This window comes from Engraulis encrasicolus, unplaced genomic scaffold, assembly GCF_034702125.1.
Source record: "Engraulis encrasicolus isolate BLACKSEA-1 unplaced genomic scaffold, IST_EnEncr_1.0 scaffold_58_np1212, whole genome shotgun sequence".
In the NCBI taxonomy this organism is placed as follows: domain Eukaryota; kingdom Metazoa; phylum Chordata; class Actinopteri; order Clupeiformes; family Engraulidae; genus Engraulis; species Engraulis encrasicolus.
In genome coordinates, this window is record NW_026945906.1 from 381,519 (window position 1) to 399,372 (window position 17,854).

At 42.4% G+C, this 17,854-nt stretch overlaps 2 long non-coding RNA genes across 2 annotated transcripts in view; both read right to left on the bottom strand.

The window, feature by feature from the left end:
- Positions 1-893: 893 nt before the first annotated feature.
- LOC134444521 (uncharacterized) overlaps positions 894-17,854 on the bottom strand; it is a 70,292-nt gene continuing 53,331 nt past the window's right edge. Inside the window, exon 3 of the long non-coding RNA XR_010033989.1 lies at positions 894-965. This is a non-coding gene — a long non-coding RNA (uncharacterized LOC134444521). The remainder of the gene's footprint in view (positions 966-17,854) is intronic.
- Positions 1,409-12,125, bottom strand: LOC134444520 (uncharacterized). The gene is made up of 3 exons (XR_010033988.1): positions 12,000-12,125; positions 5,774-5,873; positions 1,409-1,529 (listed from the first exon to the last, which is right to left on the bottom strand). It is a non-coding gene; the product is annotated as an uncharacterized LOC134444520 (long non-coding RNA).

A 17,854-nucleotide genomic window follows, 5' to 3' on the forward strand; every position in this document is an offset into this window, starting at 1 on the left:
TTATATCGAAGTAGGCTGTAAATAGTTTCAGTGACATCATATTTGGATACTACAATGTTGATTTAATTTCTGCCTTCAATGTTAATGTCAAACTAAAGAGCAAACTAAAGGCCGAGTTGTAATGTCGAGCTGTACCGGGCGGGTAGACAAGGCTAAACGGGCAGTGGAAAAGAGCCTATAGAAAACTGATTTCCGTCTGACCAACTAACATAGTGTGTTATACAGTCAGAGCAAAAAAAGACAAGTAATTTGTGCATACTGGACAGTGTTGGAAGCCAATATAGCCTGTATTTGATACACACCTCTGACCAGCAGGAACATCTCCACTGAAATTCAGAGGCTCATGCTTTGACCAGTCACTCCTCATGGACACACAACTCGGCACTGGAGAAGATAATCTCTTATGCTGCATGGGACTGCAGAACGCACACGCACATATGCAGTACGTATGTGCACGTACGCACACACACACACACACACACACGCACACACACACACACACACACACACACACACACATGCGCACACACACACACAGAGACACACACACACACGCACGCACACAACATGACCATCAGAACGCATTTGTGACAAAACAAGTTTTGCTCTTAATTACAAGTGGAACGATGTCAACAGAAACATGGTAAGTTCTGCGCTAAAAAAAACTAGAAAGCAAGTCCGCATTCTAACAAACCTGACACAGCAAATTAAACAACTGAGAAATATTTAGCTGTTAATTGCTTGTTGCCAAATGATGTGTAGTGCTGAAATCATGATATAAACTAGAGGACGAATGAGATGTAATTTCTGCATCCTGAATGGTGTTAGAAGCCAATGCATCTGATACACACCTCTGACCAGCAGGAACATCAGCTCTGAAGTGCAGAGGGAGATCCATGGACCAGTCACTCTTCATGGACACACAGCTCGGCACTGGAGAGGATGGTCTCTTATGCTGCATGGGACTGGAGAACACACACACACACACACACACACACACACACACACACACACACACACACACACACACACACACACACACACACACACACACACACACATACACGCACACAACATGACCATCAGAACGCATTTGTGACAAAACAAGTTTTGCTCTTAATTACAAGTGGAACGATGTCAAGAGAAATTTGGTAAGTTCTGCGCTAAAAAAAAAAAACTAAGAGCAAGTCCGCATTCTAACAAACCTGACACAGCAAATTAAACAACTGAGAAATATTTCGCTGTTAATTAAAAAAATAAATAATGAATTAAAATAATAATAATTATAATTGCTTGTTGCCAAATGATGTGTAGTGCTGAAATCATGACATAGTAGTAATAGTAGACATGAGTACGAATGAGATGTAATTTCTGCATCCTGAATGGTGTTAGAAGCCAATGCATCTGATACACACCTCTGACCAGCAGGAACATCAGCTCTGAAGTGCAGAGGGAGATCCATGGACCAGTCACTCTTCATGGATACACAGCTCGGCACAGGAGAGGATGGTCTCTTATGCTGCATCGGACTAGAACACACACACAGACACAGACACAGACACAGACACAGACACACACACACACACACACACACACACACACACACACACACACACACACACACACACACACACACACACACACACACACACACACACACGAATCAGATATTGTTCAAAACATGACATTAAAACTGTAGAGTGGACTCCATGTTACCTGATCATCAAAGAAGGTCAATACATGTAAAGTAGGATCCACTGATTTCCACTTGTCCTTGACTGCACCATGCAGTATAAAGTACCAGCAAAGAAGATCAGTGTGTTGAGATTTATCCTCCCTTTACTATGGTTGGAGTTACGCTTTTGTCATTGTCACGTAGCATTACTTCACGTAGGCTAGTTGACTTAAGGCCAACAGATATTTCATCTATCGAAGTAGGCTATAAATAGTTTCAGCGACATCATATTTGGATACTACAATGTTGATTTCTGCCTTCGATTTTAATATCAAAGCTATGTGATGCGATCTGGGAAATCCCTTCACATGGTGGGATTTTACATTTTTGAGATATTGTTACCATTTGAAAGTCAATTTCAAGCTCTTCCCAAAGGTGTTTTCGTTATTTTCATATCTTGTCTCTATCAAATGTTATACTTACCCAAAGTCAACTTAGTCGTTCGGAGGAATTCTGAGAAAAATCACTCTAAAGGTTGAGAATGGAGATTGTGGCCAGAGGAGGTATTGCAGCTACTTGTATGTAAGGGGATTGTGGCCACAGTGAGTATTGCAACTTGCAAGGCGATTGTGGCCAGAGAAGGTATTGCAACTATGCAAGACACTTGTGGCCAAAGTAGGTATTGCAACTTAGGAAAATGTGAGGTTGAGTATGGAGGATTGTGGCTAGAGTAGGTATTGCAAAAAAATTTTCTTTGATTTATTTAATGTGTTTAGTTTTAATGTGTTTAGTCAAGTCAAGGAAACAACTAAGAAAAAGCAAACAAAAAAAATCCTTGATTCAACACAGCATGGACAGCACATTATGGACAATAATTATGATCATATTAGTAATTATTATTATTCATATTATAGTTATTGGGATAATGTATAATTGAGCCATTCTAAGTACTTTTGACACTCTAATCCCTCTAATCCCCTCTAATAATGGAGACAATGGCTGAATCTCAAATGGTGCACTTGTGCACTTTAGTGTTCATGTTTCAGTGTGCATGCGGTATTAGTTACGCACTGAAACAAAGTGCCCGAAGTGTACAAGTGCGCCATTTGAGATCCAGCCATTATTATAGTTAGCCTTTCATTCAGAGCTTGATTATCATTATCATATTTTGTTCACTAGTTTGTAAGAATGGTTGTAATCCACAACAACACAATTAACTGTCCCTAATCACCCACTGTGCAATAATTATTTTCTTTTCATGACCGTAATACAGCATAGATCTAATTTGCAAAAAAACAGGAATTTAGCTCTTCCTCTGTTACAGAGCTACCTAGACTTTGGACCAATCTAGACACCATTAGGAAGCAATGCAGCCTCATACGATGCTCAGGATGCCTCACTGATGGTGGAAGATACGAACAGGACGGGTTTTTTGGTCAAGGTACCTCTTTAAGAATAGTCTCCTCCTTCTGCATTGTCTCTAGTTGAATTTTGCTCTCATCCATGACCATAGCACGGCCCCACCAAAAATACTGGATAAGAGAAAGATAGCGCAAAACACGCCCACTCAATGCAAAAGCGTGTGCTCAAGTTGGGTCTCCTAAGGGGGCGTTGTCCCCTCCTTCTTCTTCTCTTTTTGAGGTGTTTGCTCATGTGTTTGCAGTCATTGACAATAATAATAATAATTTCAAATCGGCTGAACGAATGTAATTTCATTACTTTTCACTACAGGCCTGTTTTTTTTTGTCTCCCAGAGATACTGGCCTGTGTGTATAGAATATCATTTCAAATTAAATTGTCTATTGATTCGTCATGTATAGTCATGTAGCCTATTTTTAATTTACTGCCCAGCTTTTGCCATCTTTAAATAGGTTTCTAAAGCATTCCACCACGTAAAGAAACGAATGACGTGTATTGGACCTGCCCTTTTACTGTTTAGGGTATGAAGCGAAAATGTCAGCAAAATGTGTCAGAAATGCACAAATGGGAACTATCAGTGTCTCGGAAAAGTGCAATGAGCTCTCTGCTCGGAGGTAAAGAATGGTTTTGCGCGATTCCAAAACACCTGCTGCACGCAAAAAAACAAACATAGGCTAGCAGCAGGCAGCACAGACATAGGCCTAACAGAAGAGAAAAGGTTGTCTCCGCGCTTATCTTCTTCACTATCTCGTGCGTCGCTTGAAAGGACATAGGTGATTTGAAAGACTGGGGTGAAATTCACCGGTGCATCTCAGAATTGACTGTTGAAGATGTGTTAACTGAACCCATTAGTTAGGCAAGACATAAGTGCATAGGTATATTATTTTTCAACATCTGAGATGATCCAGTGACGCTTCTACAGTGTTAGGGAGCCAGCTAGGGAACCAAATTCACAAGACACTCAATTCAGCACAGCGTATTATGACAAAGTGCATACCAGCGCGGCAAAAGAAGGAATCGTTTCGCTATGCGCTTCCTCGGAATAGTACAGGAGCACTTTTGACCCTCTGCAGCTGGCAGCACAAAAAATAGAGAGGAGGAACTTTTTTTTCTTTGCGCTCATCTTCGCTGTCCGGTGCGTCGCGAGAAAGGACTGACATGAACTAGGTTAAACGTCACAGAGTAGGCTATCTCAGACTGACTCTGGAAACGGACTGCTGAAGACGTGTTAACTGAACACATTCATTTGGCACGGTTCTAAATAAAAGCAATTATATCTCCCACATCTGAGGTGATCCGATGAGGCTTCTTTAAATTACATTAAACTTTTCGTTATAGATAAATCACACGGGTGCTTTAGTTTTAGGTTTGCATGTGAGCTATCCATTCAAAAAATCTACATTCCATTGCCGTTTAGTAGCCTAATCGCAGTTGTAGTGATAAACTGCAAGAGGCACATGAGACTGGAGTTGATAAGCACAGGGCTCGACGGCCTCTCAGATCCACGGAGAGGTTTCGCCTACTGTTTCTTTGTATTCACTATTCCTTCTTTCTTTAGACCCAGGCCTTTAACTTGAGTGAAAACTCTGCTTCATCGAGACAGAAGGCGTTTTCAACTGCTCAGATGCGTTGACAATGAGTGAATACACATGTGTAAATTCTGAGCCTTCAAGTCTACAAACTGATGTTTTTCCCTCAACCTCACGCACCCCTGTGCTACAAGCGTAGTCAGCACGTTGGCTGCGCAGGCAGACTGCTCACGGCTGCCTCCCCTCTCACCACACATCGGGCCATTTCAATCTTCATTTTAACACATTAAAACAGCGATTTCAGACAAAATATTTTCAGAGATGATAGACAAGATGTTAAACAACAATAATTTCATGAAAAAACGATTTCAGGAAAACATTGCTTCTCGACCTATTTTCGCTCTTTCCTGAGAAGCGGCCAGCGCGACATCCGACGGGTTTCCCCAGATCGCAACACATATTACACTGGGAGGAGGGCAGCGCGCTAAGCCCCCCACATATGGGCTTGCATGCCTATGGTGACCCGGGTTTGAATCCCTTCTGTCCGTGACCCTCCAATTTGGGAACCACTGACTTGTACTTAGCTGACGCTTTTATCCAAAGTAACTTACTCACAGGGTCTGCTCAAAGTAACTTTAAGTCGTCACAAGGTATTGGTGACAGACTCTGGAGCGATGTGTTGTTAGGTGCCTTGCTAAAGGCACCTCTGCCATGGAGTAAGGGAGTGGAACGGTGGGATTCGAACCTGCAACCCTCTGATCTTAAGCCCATCTCCTTATCCACAAGGCCACTCCCAGTTCAGTGGCGATGCCACATTGTCTGGGGCACTGGGCGACCTTTGGCTGGGCCCTGGGACAAAGTCCTTTGAAAGGGCCCCCCACCCAATACATACTATGTAATGAGGACCCAATTCCAATACATACTATGTAATGAGGACCCAATTCCAAAACGTACTATGTAATGAGGACCCATCTCTAGGCCTCCTCTCTCCCTGGGCCCAGGACAACTGACCTGCCCAGGTGACCAGCCGACTCACCCCACATGTCCATAGCTGTCTTATTATTATTATTATTATTATTATTATTATTATTATTATTATTATTATTATTATTATTATTATTATTATTATTATTATTATTCATGGTCTTACCCCACATGTCCATGGCTGCTGTCTTCTTCTGGACTGGATCCTTCTCCAGGGCTGCCCTGCACATCCCCCTCTAGGGGAACCTCCATCTTCAGCTACTCCTCTGGAAGACAGAAACATCATCATCACACACCACACGCTAATAAAACGACTGAAAACCACTCACAAAGTACTACAGACTTTGCTGGTGTATCTGTTTACCTTGGGCCTGAACGCCTGAATTGCTCAAACACACTTGTTTAAGACACACACATTATTGAAGTCACAAGACATCAGCAATACATTGTACATATAATGAGGTGATTTGCACACAAAGCAGAACGTGTGTCTAAAAAAGGCCTATTTGTAGGGTGGCCATATTTCGGCAGGAAAACCAGGACAACTTCCCTCTATGTGCGTGTCCATTAATAATATTCATTTATTTAGGCCTCACAAAGTTGTTTACAATAGCCTACAGGCCTTGTCATTTATGGATCCTTCGTTCCATTTTATGTCATATACAGTGATGGACAACCTGTATTCATTTGTTTACATTCCAATGTCACATATTCCAATTTCACCAGATTTATTTCTGAACACTTCAACTAGCAGTAGGTGGTTCTACACTCGCCTCCAAAAGAGTTGTCGCCTACCCATCTGTTTGGAATAACAGCTAATAACCTGACTTTCAATTAATCACTTGGCTTCCGAAGTCACTCATATGAAAGCTACAACCCTCTCGAATGAAAATGTATGTACAAAAATAAATTTCATGCACCAAAGAAAGATTGACCCTTTAATGAACACAGACAGGGCAGATTTTGACAAGACAAAAGTTTTGTCGCCTATCGAACATAATGTGAAAATGAGCAGATAAATCACTTCAAAACACTTCAAATACGCAGATCGGGTGTCATACTTAATCACTGATTCACTCACACCTCTCCAGAAAATCAACCTTGACCTTAGGTGTATGTTTAGGGTCATTGTAATCATGGAAAGCAACACAATGAAAATCAATGGAGTTCAATGAGAGATGGTGACATATTTGCTATTCGTACAGCTATTAGTAGATTTTCATTGTGTTGCTTTCCATGATTACAATGACCCTAAACATACACCTAAGGCCAAAGTCGATTTTCTGGAGAGGTGGGAGTGATTCAGTGATTAAGTATGACACCCAATCTGCGTATTTGAAGTGTTTTGAAGTGACTTTTCTGCTCATTTTCACATTATGTTCGATAGGCGACAAAACTTTTGTCTTGTGAAAATCTGCCCTGTCTGTGTTCAATAAAGGGTCAATCTTTCTTTGGTGCATGAAATTTATTTTTGTTCATAAATTTTCATTCGGGAGGGTTGTAGCTTTCATATGAGTGACTTCTGAAGCCAAGTGATTAATTGAAAGTCAGGTTATTAGCTGTTATTCCAAACAGATGGATAGGCGACAACTCTTTTGGAGGCGAGTGTACAGATTTCTCAGGTAAATCCAGGTAATTTGGAATGTGGCACTGGAGTATGAAAGTGAAAGTGAAAGCCCATTGGGAAACTCCAACTCCCATTGTCATTGTGACACAGCCCTCCACAGCAAACTACAGTGAACACAAGTGAACACTGCACACAATGAAATTGCATTTATGTTTCAACCGTGCAAGGGGGCAGCCCCCAATGTTGCCCCAAGCGAGCAGTGCGGTGTGACAGTACCATGCTCAGGGTACCTCTGTCACGGAGGAGGATGGGGGAGAGCCCTGATTAATTACTCCACTCCTCACCAACCTGGCGGGTCAGGAGTCAAACCAGTAACCTTTGAGATACAAGTCTGCACCCTAACCCAGGGGTGGGGAACATTTTTGATTCGAGGGGCCACTTTAAATTCATCCGAGGGCCGTAAAAGTCCTCCGAGGGCCGTACTATGAACACAAACCAGGATTTCCCCCTGCACTTCAGGCCCATTATTGACAGCCACCTTTAAAACAGTCCCCACCTAATTGTATTGCAAATATAATTTCTAATATTCCTTTACAAAATATGTCATATTTCATGTGAAGCTGCATAACATTAAAATCATATCGGTGTCCGGATAAAACGACCTCAAGGGCTGCAAACGGCCCTCGAGACGTACGTTAGGTTCCCCACCCCTGCCCTAGCTGCTTACCCATGTCTACCGCTAAACTAATGGAACCAGGTTGCAGGGCTGTAGTCAAGTCCACATTTGTAGAGTCCAAGACAAGTCCAAGACCAGTACTAGTCAAGTCCGAGACAAGTCAGAGTCCAAAGACGTTTGAGTCCGAGACAAGACCGAGTCCAAAAAGATTCGAGTCCAAGTCAAGTCCGAGTCACATGTCGGTCAGTGTTTGACAATGAAAAGGATGAATGTCAATAGTGTGAACCTTAGAAGATAACCTATATGGCATGGATGTAAAGACAAACTTGTTTGTTATTGGATTTCAAGCTCCACTTTACAATCTATGATGGCCAGTGTTCTAAACAAAACTTAATGACAGACCCGGCGAGTCCAAAAGCCTAATTTGGCAAGACCATTGTCCGAGTCCAAGACAAGTCAGAGTCCAAACAATACCGAGTCCGAGACAAGTCCAAGTCCATAAAAAAACGGACTTGAGACCGGACTCGGGCCGAGTCCGGACTCGAGTACTACAGCCCTGCCAGGTTGCCCACCACTAAATGCAACATTGAGCCATGTTCATGGACTTAATCTTGATGTGAAACAGCAGGAAAAAATGCTTGGGCATTGGCTGCATTGACATGGAATAACACATGGAATAACATTGACAATGACATGGAATAACACAACTGGAGTTTAGGGGCCTATACTACAAAGCTGGTTCAGGATAAGTTAAGGTTAAGTTAAGAGGTAAATCATCTAATACAAGAGCTTTTCTTCAGAAAATGAGGACACCAGGCTCTTCCACTACATGATTTAGGCCTACCTCTTAACTTAAACTTTACTTATCCTGAACCAGCTTTGTAGTATAGGCCCCTGGTCTGCATAAATGCGCAGTCATCTATAATTGCCTTTCATTTTCTTTAGCCTGCCATATTGTTATTCTCACAAACTTGTTCGTTTCACCTAAGCTTCATATAGTAGTTGATTTGCCAAGCAGAATATTTCTCGCCAGTTATTTCCTGCTATTTCAAATATTTACTTTGCGCACAATACACTTGGCCGCGGTGCCTAGTCTGCCCCGACCTAGCCTGGCCGCGCCAAAAACCCCTACAGCAAAGCTGTGCCCGGGAGCAAATTCATTTTGCGGCCACTAGGGCGTCTAGATTTCTAGGCTACTACCGACCAATAATCAGGAAATTTCCGAGTAACTCACCGATGGTTATCTTTTACGTTTCGGCATGTTGCTGACATAAGTGCTCGAATGATTTTCTGTAGCTCCTTCATTTAAAAGAGAGAGAGAGAGAGAGAGAGAGAGAGAGAGAAACAGAGAGAGAGAGACAGAGAGAGAGAGAGAGAGAGAGATCTGTGCGCCCATGCCATTGTGCGCGATAACGGGGACCCGAATTAGGGATGGCACGATAAACAATGAATTCTGTCATGTATCAGACAATAGTCCCCTGTTTCTGAGCAAGAAGCTCACAAATGCTAGATTAAAATATGCTCTCCGCTTTATCAAGAGGAATGAAAGTACCATGAGAGCTGATGCACTTGCCAGTAGGCTGCAGAATAATGATTATTATGACTTCTGGAAAGAAGTTAAAGCATCAAACAATAGCAAAACCTCTCTTCCCTCTGATATAGAAGGGGTGTCTGGAACTGACAATATTGTTGAGAAATGGCGTAAGCATTACCAAGAATTGTTTAACTGCATTAGGAATGACCCATTTGAAGTTAAATGTATTGACTCAACTGAAAATTTTGTTATTAGACCTGAAGAAATGCTTGAAGCAATATCAGCACTAGATAATAATAAGGAATGTGGCATGGATCTAATCTGTGCTGAGCACCTTAAGTATGGAAGCAAGAAACTCTGCCCTCTTTTAGCGATGTGTTTTACTGCACTCCTCACCCATGGAGTGCTACCAGAGTCTCTCTTGTCCATATTGCTTGTCCCAGTACTAAAGGACAAAGCAGGGAAACTGAATAGTATAGACAACTATAGACCAATAGCACTGTCTAGTATTCCTTCCAAGGTTTTAGAACGGGTACTCATTACAAGGCTTGATGCTTTTTTAGTAACGTCAGATAACCAGTTTGGTTTTAAAAAGAAACACAGCACCGATATGTGTATATTTGCTTTAAAGGAAATGGTTGCCAAATATGTAAACCAGAACTCCACTGTTTTTATGTGCTTCCTCGATGCTTCTAAGGCGTTCGACCGCATAAATCATACAAAATTATTTATTAAATTGCTACAGAGAGGGGTACCTAAGGTCATCATTAGGATCCTGGTGTTCTGGTACAGCCACCAAACAATGCGTGTCAAATGGGGGTGTGGAACATCATCCCCATTTCATGTATCTAATGGTGTCCGCCAAGGTGGGCTTTTATCTCCTGCACTGTTTAATGTTTACATGAATGATTTATCTGTCCAGCTGAGTATGTGTTCCACAGGCTGTCTAATTGGCAGCTCTGTGTTTAACCATCTCATGTATGCAGACGACCTGGCCATTGTGAGTCCTTGTAGTGCTGGCTTACAACAACTCCTTAAGGTATGCACTGAATATGGCCTCTTGTATGATATTAAATTCAATCCAAAGAAGAGTAATGTCATGATAGTGAGGAGTAAAGAGGATAAGAAGATGACATTCCCTGTTTTTTATCTGGGTGATAGTTCACTTATGGTGTGCAAGGAAGTTAAATATCTTGGTCATATAATATCTGATGATCTCTGTGATGATCGTGATATATACCGGCAACGGCGTAAACTGTATGCTCAGGCTAATATGCTTCTTCGCAAATTTAGCATGTGTTCTTTTAATGTCAAGTGCTCCCTGTTTAGAGCCTTCTGCACACCCATGTACACTGCCCAGTTATGGTGCAAATACAAGCATAGCAGCTATCAGAAGCTAAAAGTTGCATATAATGACACAATGAGACTGCTGATGAGGATACCCAGATGGTCCAGTGCCAGCTGTCTGTTTGTCCACTCCAATATCCCTGGGTGTGATGCAGTCCTGAGAAATGTAATGTTTAAATTCATGGGACGACTGGATTGCTCCCAAAATAGCATAGTTGAATCTCTGGTAGACCCGGCCAAGAGTTCTGTAAGGTTCTCTTCTGAGCTCAGGCGACATTGGAGAAAGTGTCTTTATGTTTGATGGCTGTAGGCCTATCTTGTGTTTTTTTTATTTATTTTATCCTTGACTGTCTCTTATTTAACCTATGTAATCTGTATATGTATGCTATGGACCATTGTGTCTGTCACAAATAAAGAATGAATGAATGAATGAATGAATAGCATACCTCAAGTGAGAACCAACGTAAACATCTCCACGTGACTCATCGTTGTGGGTGATTGTATTCTCAAACACTTCAGCTGTGGTTGTACTAGTTGTCTCCAAAGCCCCACGCACCCTGCGCGGTTATGATGTGTTGTTAGGCTACTTTACCCCTCCATGCCCCTGCATTGTGTTGCTACATCAGGTGCGTACTGGCCTATGCATTCGAACTTGGCACAAGTAGGAAGCGCAACAGGCTATGGAAAAAGAAAGGGTTAGGTCGTGATGTTCCTTCCCTGGCCTAAGTTAGTGACATTCGAACCAATTTAAATGCAGACTCAAATAAAACTGTCCACATTGTTAGGCTATATGTTGAAATGAGTTTTAATGTTTCAATGACACCAAAACCGGGACATTTCCATGATTTGATGAAATATCCCGGGGCGCCCAGCAGGACAGGTCGTAAAATCATGTCCCGGGAAAGTACCGACGAGTGGTTACCCTACAATGTAGGCAAGGTCTACTCAGAAATACCAGTCATGCAGAGAGAGTTCAGAGAGAGACTTAAAGAATCTGCTGTAGCTGTGGAGACTGGAAAGTTCTCTAACGTCGCAGGGTTGGTTATTGACACTTCCAAGCTATACGCTAGCTTGTATTAAAAGGCAAGTCCCGTTAAAAGTCAAAAAGATTTCCCAGATTAGCTAAACTGACGACAAACAGTAGGCCCATTTAGGGCGTCCACTCACTTAGCGTGACTTGGTGAGGTGGCCAAATCACTACAAGGCTTTTCTTTCCAAAAAGATCAACACGTTAAATATAGCCTAGCCTACTATACTACTATACTTACAATTAGACGTGGTTTCAATGTGTGGGGTTAGACAGGTTATTAAATCCTCAATGCGAAATAGAAGTGCGTTGGTAGGCTACGCTGGCCCAAGTCGAGGTGAAGTTTACTTTCAGATTCAGTTGTGTGACGCAGGTGAATGCGCAGCGCACCTGTAGAACGTAAAATACAGCCAGGCCACGCCCTCCTGACGCAACCCCTTCGGCGGCAGAGCCGTAGTGGCTCTCCAACAGCAGTACAGAACATGAAGTCCTGAGACGGGGAAGTCAATTAATGTGCGTCGACTCGCACACACACGCGTTCCGCGCCCACACACACACACACACACAGAGAGAGAGAGAGAGAGAGAGAGAGAGAGAGAGAGAGAGAGAGAGAGAGAGAGAGAGAGAGAGAGAGAGAGAGAGAGAGAGGATATGGTACTGTGTGTGTGTGTGCGTGTGTGTGTGTGTGTGTGTGTGTGTGTGTGTGTGTGTGTGTGTGTGTGTGTGTGTGTGTGTGTGTGTGTGTGTGTGCGTGCGTGCGTGCTTGCGTGCAGTGAGCCACAAACGTTTATTGATCCCTTGCTGATTTTGTTAATGATGACATTTATTCTAATATGGAGAGGCAGAATATCAAAAAGAAACTCGAGAAATTAACTCTAAAGAATAATATTAAAGGGACACTGTGTGAGATTTTTAGTTGTTTATTTTCAGAATTCATGCTGCCCATTCACTAATGTTACCTTTTTCATGAATACTTACCACCACCATCAAATTCTAAGTATTCATTATGACTGGAAAAATTGCACTTTTCATACATGAAAAGGGGGATCTTCTCCATGGTCCGTCATTTTGAATTTCCAGAAATAGCCATTTTTAGCTGCAAAAATGACTGTACTTGGGCCATACTAGACAATATAAGTTTATTACTTAGTAAAATGTCATGAAAAGGTCAAATTTGGCAATAGGCAACCCAGTTTCAATGAGCAGCATAGTTGCAGTACCTTTTTTGACCATTTCCTGCACAGTGTCCCTTTACTTGATTTCTATTTCATTGAGGGAAATACTAGCCTATTTGATCCCCTGGCAACTATTAAGAGTTCTGGCACCACAGATCAGATGGGTACTTATCAACCTGTTATCTGAATTGAACACACCTAGTAACCTGCATAAAAGACACGTTGAATCTGCAACAGACCTGAGGTAAATTCAGTGCAAATCCAAATAAATCCAATAACCAATAAACATAGCTGACAACAGAGTTGAAGCTGTAAAATGTGAACAGATATCATATTGTATCGGAAGGGGCTGGCAGTTGTACATAGTATGTGAGTCAAGGCAGATTAGCGAATACTTTTGGCAACATTTGTGATAATAATATAAGTAGCTTTTGTATAGGCCTAGCGCTTTTCTAGACACTCGAACACGCTTTACAGACCACATAACATAAAAACAAAAACATATGAAGAGTTCAGATGCAAAACCCCCTTACTCCATTTCTGAAGACCTGCACTTCTATATTTTTAGAGAACCCCATTGTTGGTTTGGTTTACATTCATGTACTTGATAATATATATAAATAGTTATATTACATGAATAAAATTTAAAAATATGCAATTTTGATAGCTTTGTATTAAATAAAAATGAATTAAGATTATTTTCTGAAACGGCACTTAGAGGGTTTTGCATCTGAACTCTTCATATACAGACACCCAAAGACATACAGAGACTCAACATCAGTACAAACCAGGGACACAACAAAATAGACGGCTGTGGAAGGTTTATGTCCATGATGATATGGAGCGTTCACGTTTGGTGGAGAGAAAAGCAAACTCATAGAGTACATCTGATGAGTAGGGTCGTATTTTAAGCAAATTAGCTTGTTTCTACCCGTGGCAAGATATGCAGCAATGGCATAAATATAAATCAGATTGTTATACATAAAGAGTTTCATTGCAAAATTGTTTATGTCCATTTTTGAATATTTTGATATTTTTGTATTGGGCATTCCATTGCATTGCATTGCAAAATGCATTTTATGTAGATTTTAAAAGTATGTGCAATGAAACTCTTCATAGGCTTTATATATATATACTGTATATATGTATATTAGGTCTAAAACCCTCTTGCATCACATATTGCACAGGCACCGTTGGGTGTCTGGGGCCATTTCTACTTCTCTCTACTGGCTGTGCTGTCTAGGGAACACTAGGGGGCAGCATTGTCAAACAAATGGGTTCAGTCCTCAGGTTAAGTAAATCACACTGCACATAGCTCACTGGCAACCTTAACGGTGTGAGATTATTAGATGTATGTGATGTTCTTATATCTAGACATTCCTAGATTATATTTTAATATGGTTGAACTCCAATATGTTTTAGCTCTTTAGTGCTTATAACCTAGTGAATCACTATACACACCATGAGACCAGTAGCGCTACAGACACCCAGTGAACTCATGCTTTTGTTGCGTTGATGTTGAGGTTGTTATTGTTTTTAAGAGTATGCGAAGGCTTAATTGCAGAATAAGATTTACATGTTAAGGTGCACTGTGTAGGATGGTGGCCAGAGTAGCCTCAGTAGGCCTATTGCACTGTGTAGGATGGTGGCCAGAGTAGCCTCAGTAGGCCTATTGCACTGTGTAGGATGGTGGCCAGAGTAGCCTCAGTAGGCCTATTGCACTGTGTAGGATGGTGGCCAGAGTAGCCTCAGTAGGCCTATTGCACTGTGTAGGATGGTGGCCAGAGTAGCCTCAGTAGGCCTATTGCTACTACTATTGCTGCACTGCGTGCTGTAGCAGTGAGGAGTGTGTGTGTGTGTGTGTGTGTGTGTGTGTGTGTGTGTGTGTGTGTGTGTGTGTGTGTGTGTGTGTGTGTGTGTGTGTGTGTGTGTGTGTGTGTGTGTGTGTGTGTGTGTGTGTGTGTGTGTACTGACCGTCAAAGCTGCCGTGCTGTGCTGCGTGCTGTAGCAGTGAGGGGTGTGTGTGTAGGGAGGTCCGGAACACGAAGACGCCAGAGTTGAAGAAGTGGTACCTCGCACTTTTTAACCAGTAGAAAACCATGGCCATGCCCGGCCCGCAATGCCCTTGTCGGGGGGGGGGGGGGGGGGGGGGGGGGGGGGGGGAAAAATCGGCCCGCGTCTAAACCTAATTGCCAAGCCCTGATTTAGGCGCTTTGCTTCAAAAATTGGGTTAGTAGCCTACTTGATATTTCAGTAGGGGCCCAAGGCCCTCTCCTGTTAGTCTAGTCGTAATTTCATGAACCCAGAAATGTTGAGTAGCCTCCTATAAAGTGTTATTGCAGAAATATCATCCAGGGGCCTAATGGGTGGAATTAAGCTTGGTTACCCAAAGTTGCTCTCAAAGCTCATATTTTTGCTCACTGGCTTCCAAACAATTGACATTTTGCAGATGAGGTCAGCGTGGATGACATAATTGTCTCCTTTTGTGTTCATACATTATCGGTGTCACTCTTGTCTACTAGCCCATCAATAAAGTGGGACGTAATAACAGACAATTTCATGACATTTCTATGCCGCGGCCTGCTAGGCTGACGGCTGTGCTATGGGCCAAACGCATGATGTGTGCGTCTGCTGTTCCGTGTGACAGCGCAAAACACTGCACTTGCCTTCGGAAAACTGAAACAGTTTAGGCCAACTGTTTTCATACCCAATAGGTCACGTGGGTTTTTCCCCTTCTTAAGCAAACTTGGGAACAGTGGTTTTATGGTTTTCGCTGTTGATATTTTAAAATATGTTCCAGCAGCACGCTGTGTCAGTCTGCCATCACTACCTGATACCCCTGGCCAAGTTAACCTACTACTATACAGGATGTGGCAAATCTGCTATAAATGAGGACACTAGGCTTTTCTATTAGACCAGAGTTTCCCAAACTGGGGTGCGTGCGGGTGCACCCCTGGGGTTGCGCAATCTGCCATGAGGGGGTGCGCGAGCTGAATAGAGCAATGGCGGATATGTGAGTTTTTATCCAGCATTAACCCCTTGATGCACGCTGTACCTCCTGTGGCACACTGTAATAGACATTGGAAGTTAACTACTATAGTACAACACTACTATGACAGTGCACGGGGCCTTTAGTAATACATTACGACTTGGTCATTGCCATCCTGGTAACAGCTAATTTATAATACCGTGTATTAAGGGGTTAAAGAACATTAAGTAGCTTTTAACTGTATGGAAGGGTCCATCTGAAGTGTAGTTTAACTCCAAGTCTATTGGAAAAGAGGATTCCCCAAAATGACTGTGCGCAATGTGCAGTGAATGAGCAGTGAATCTATACTTGCGTGGCCATCAGCACACCCAAATTTCGCTTAGGGGGTGCGCAAACCACATTGAAATGTACAAGGGGGTGCGCAGGGAAAAAAAGTTTGGGAAGCCCTGTATTAGACGATTCACACTACTTCTAGGCAACTTAACCTGCCATCACTACCTGATACCCCTGGCCAAGTTAACCTACAGCAGGGCTATTCAAATGGCGGCCCTAGGGCCAAGTTAACCTACAGCAGGTCAGGGCTATTCAAATGGCGGCCCTAGGGCCAAGTTAACCTACAGCAGGTCAGGGCTATTCAAATGGCGGCCCTAGGGCCAGATGCGGCCCTTGGACAGCAAGTTTCTGCTCCCCCCACAAGCCCCTTCAAATACAGAATTGTTTTTTTGGAATTTAGAGATAAAAGAATGGGCTCCTTTATCATGCTGAAACGGGACAAGGGACGTTAAAATGCAGGAAATTACATCTAAGAAATGCTACATTTTCTGTGGGAGGACCCCCAGACCCTACACTTTAATGACGTCCCGCATATTGTTTTCATTGACAGTCGGCAAACATAATACATACGTATAGTACTGGAAAGAATTCAAAAAAATTGCCCTCGTTGAAATATAATTGAATACCCCTGACCTACAGGATGTGGTAAATCTGCTAAAAATGAGGACACCAGGCTCTTCTATTAGATGATTTACACTACTTCTAGGCAACTTAACCTGGTTAAATACTGAGCCAGGTTGTTGGAATAAGTTACTCCCCTGGATCACAGGACTGTAGACTTGAGTTTACTCCTCCAAGATGAGAACATTTCTTCTAAAATATTTTTTGGGGCCTTTTTAGTGCAGTGAAGAGTTGGATAGGAAGTGAGTGGGGAGAGAGAGACGGGGAAGGGTCGGCCAAGGACCCGGGCTTGCCGCATAGCAAACGAGTGCCCTACGGTTAGAGCCACCGAACAAAAGACAGCATTTCTAATGCCTATTTTCCACTGACAGTTTTCTGGTAGGCCTACAAAGGCCTCGGGCCGGTATCGAACCCAGGTCAGCTGAGCTGTATAGCAGACGAGTGCCCTAACGTTAGAGCCACAGTAGCACCAAAAGACATAATTTCTCAGTGGACAAGAGCCAGGCCTGAACAAAATGACAAACAGATGAACCTTATTGAGCGCAGAGTCACATTTTAAGACACAATTGGCCTATTTAAACACTTCAGATTTTCTTTTGCCTCAACACATGTAGGCCTGAAGGTTTTTATCTTTTACCTGACATGTTTCGACAGTGTTACTTCCATCTTCCTCAGACGGTCACTGTGATGTTGATGAGTGATGTGCTTTAAAATCTTGTTAAAAAAACGTGTTTTAAAATACAATTGGCCTATTGTTTACTGAGTCATCATTGCTAGAAGCTAGAAGAACTTCCAGAAATAAACATTTTTAGCTCCAAAACTCACTGCATTGTGATCATACCAGTAAATATTACTTCATTATATAGTTAATATTCATGAAAAGATCAAATTTGGCAGTAGACAGCAGTTTCAATTGCTACTTTGGTGCATCTTTAAAGGTTTGTGTCTATGCGTGACATCATGAATTGCTTACGGTAC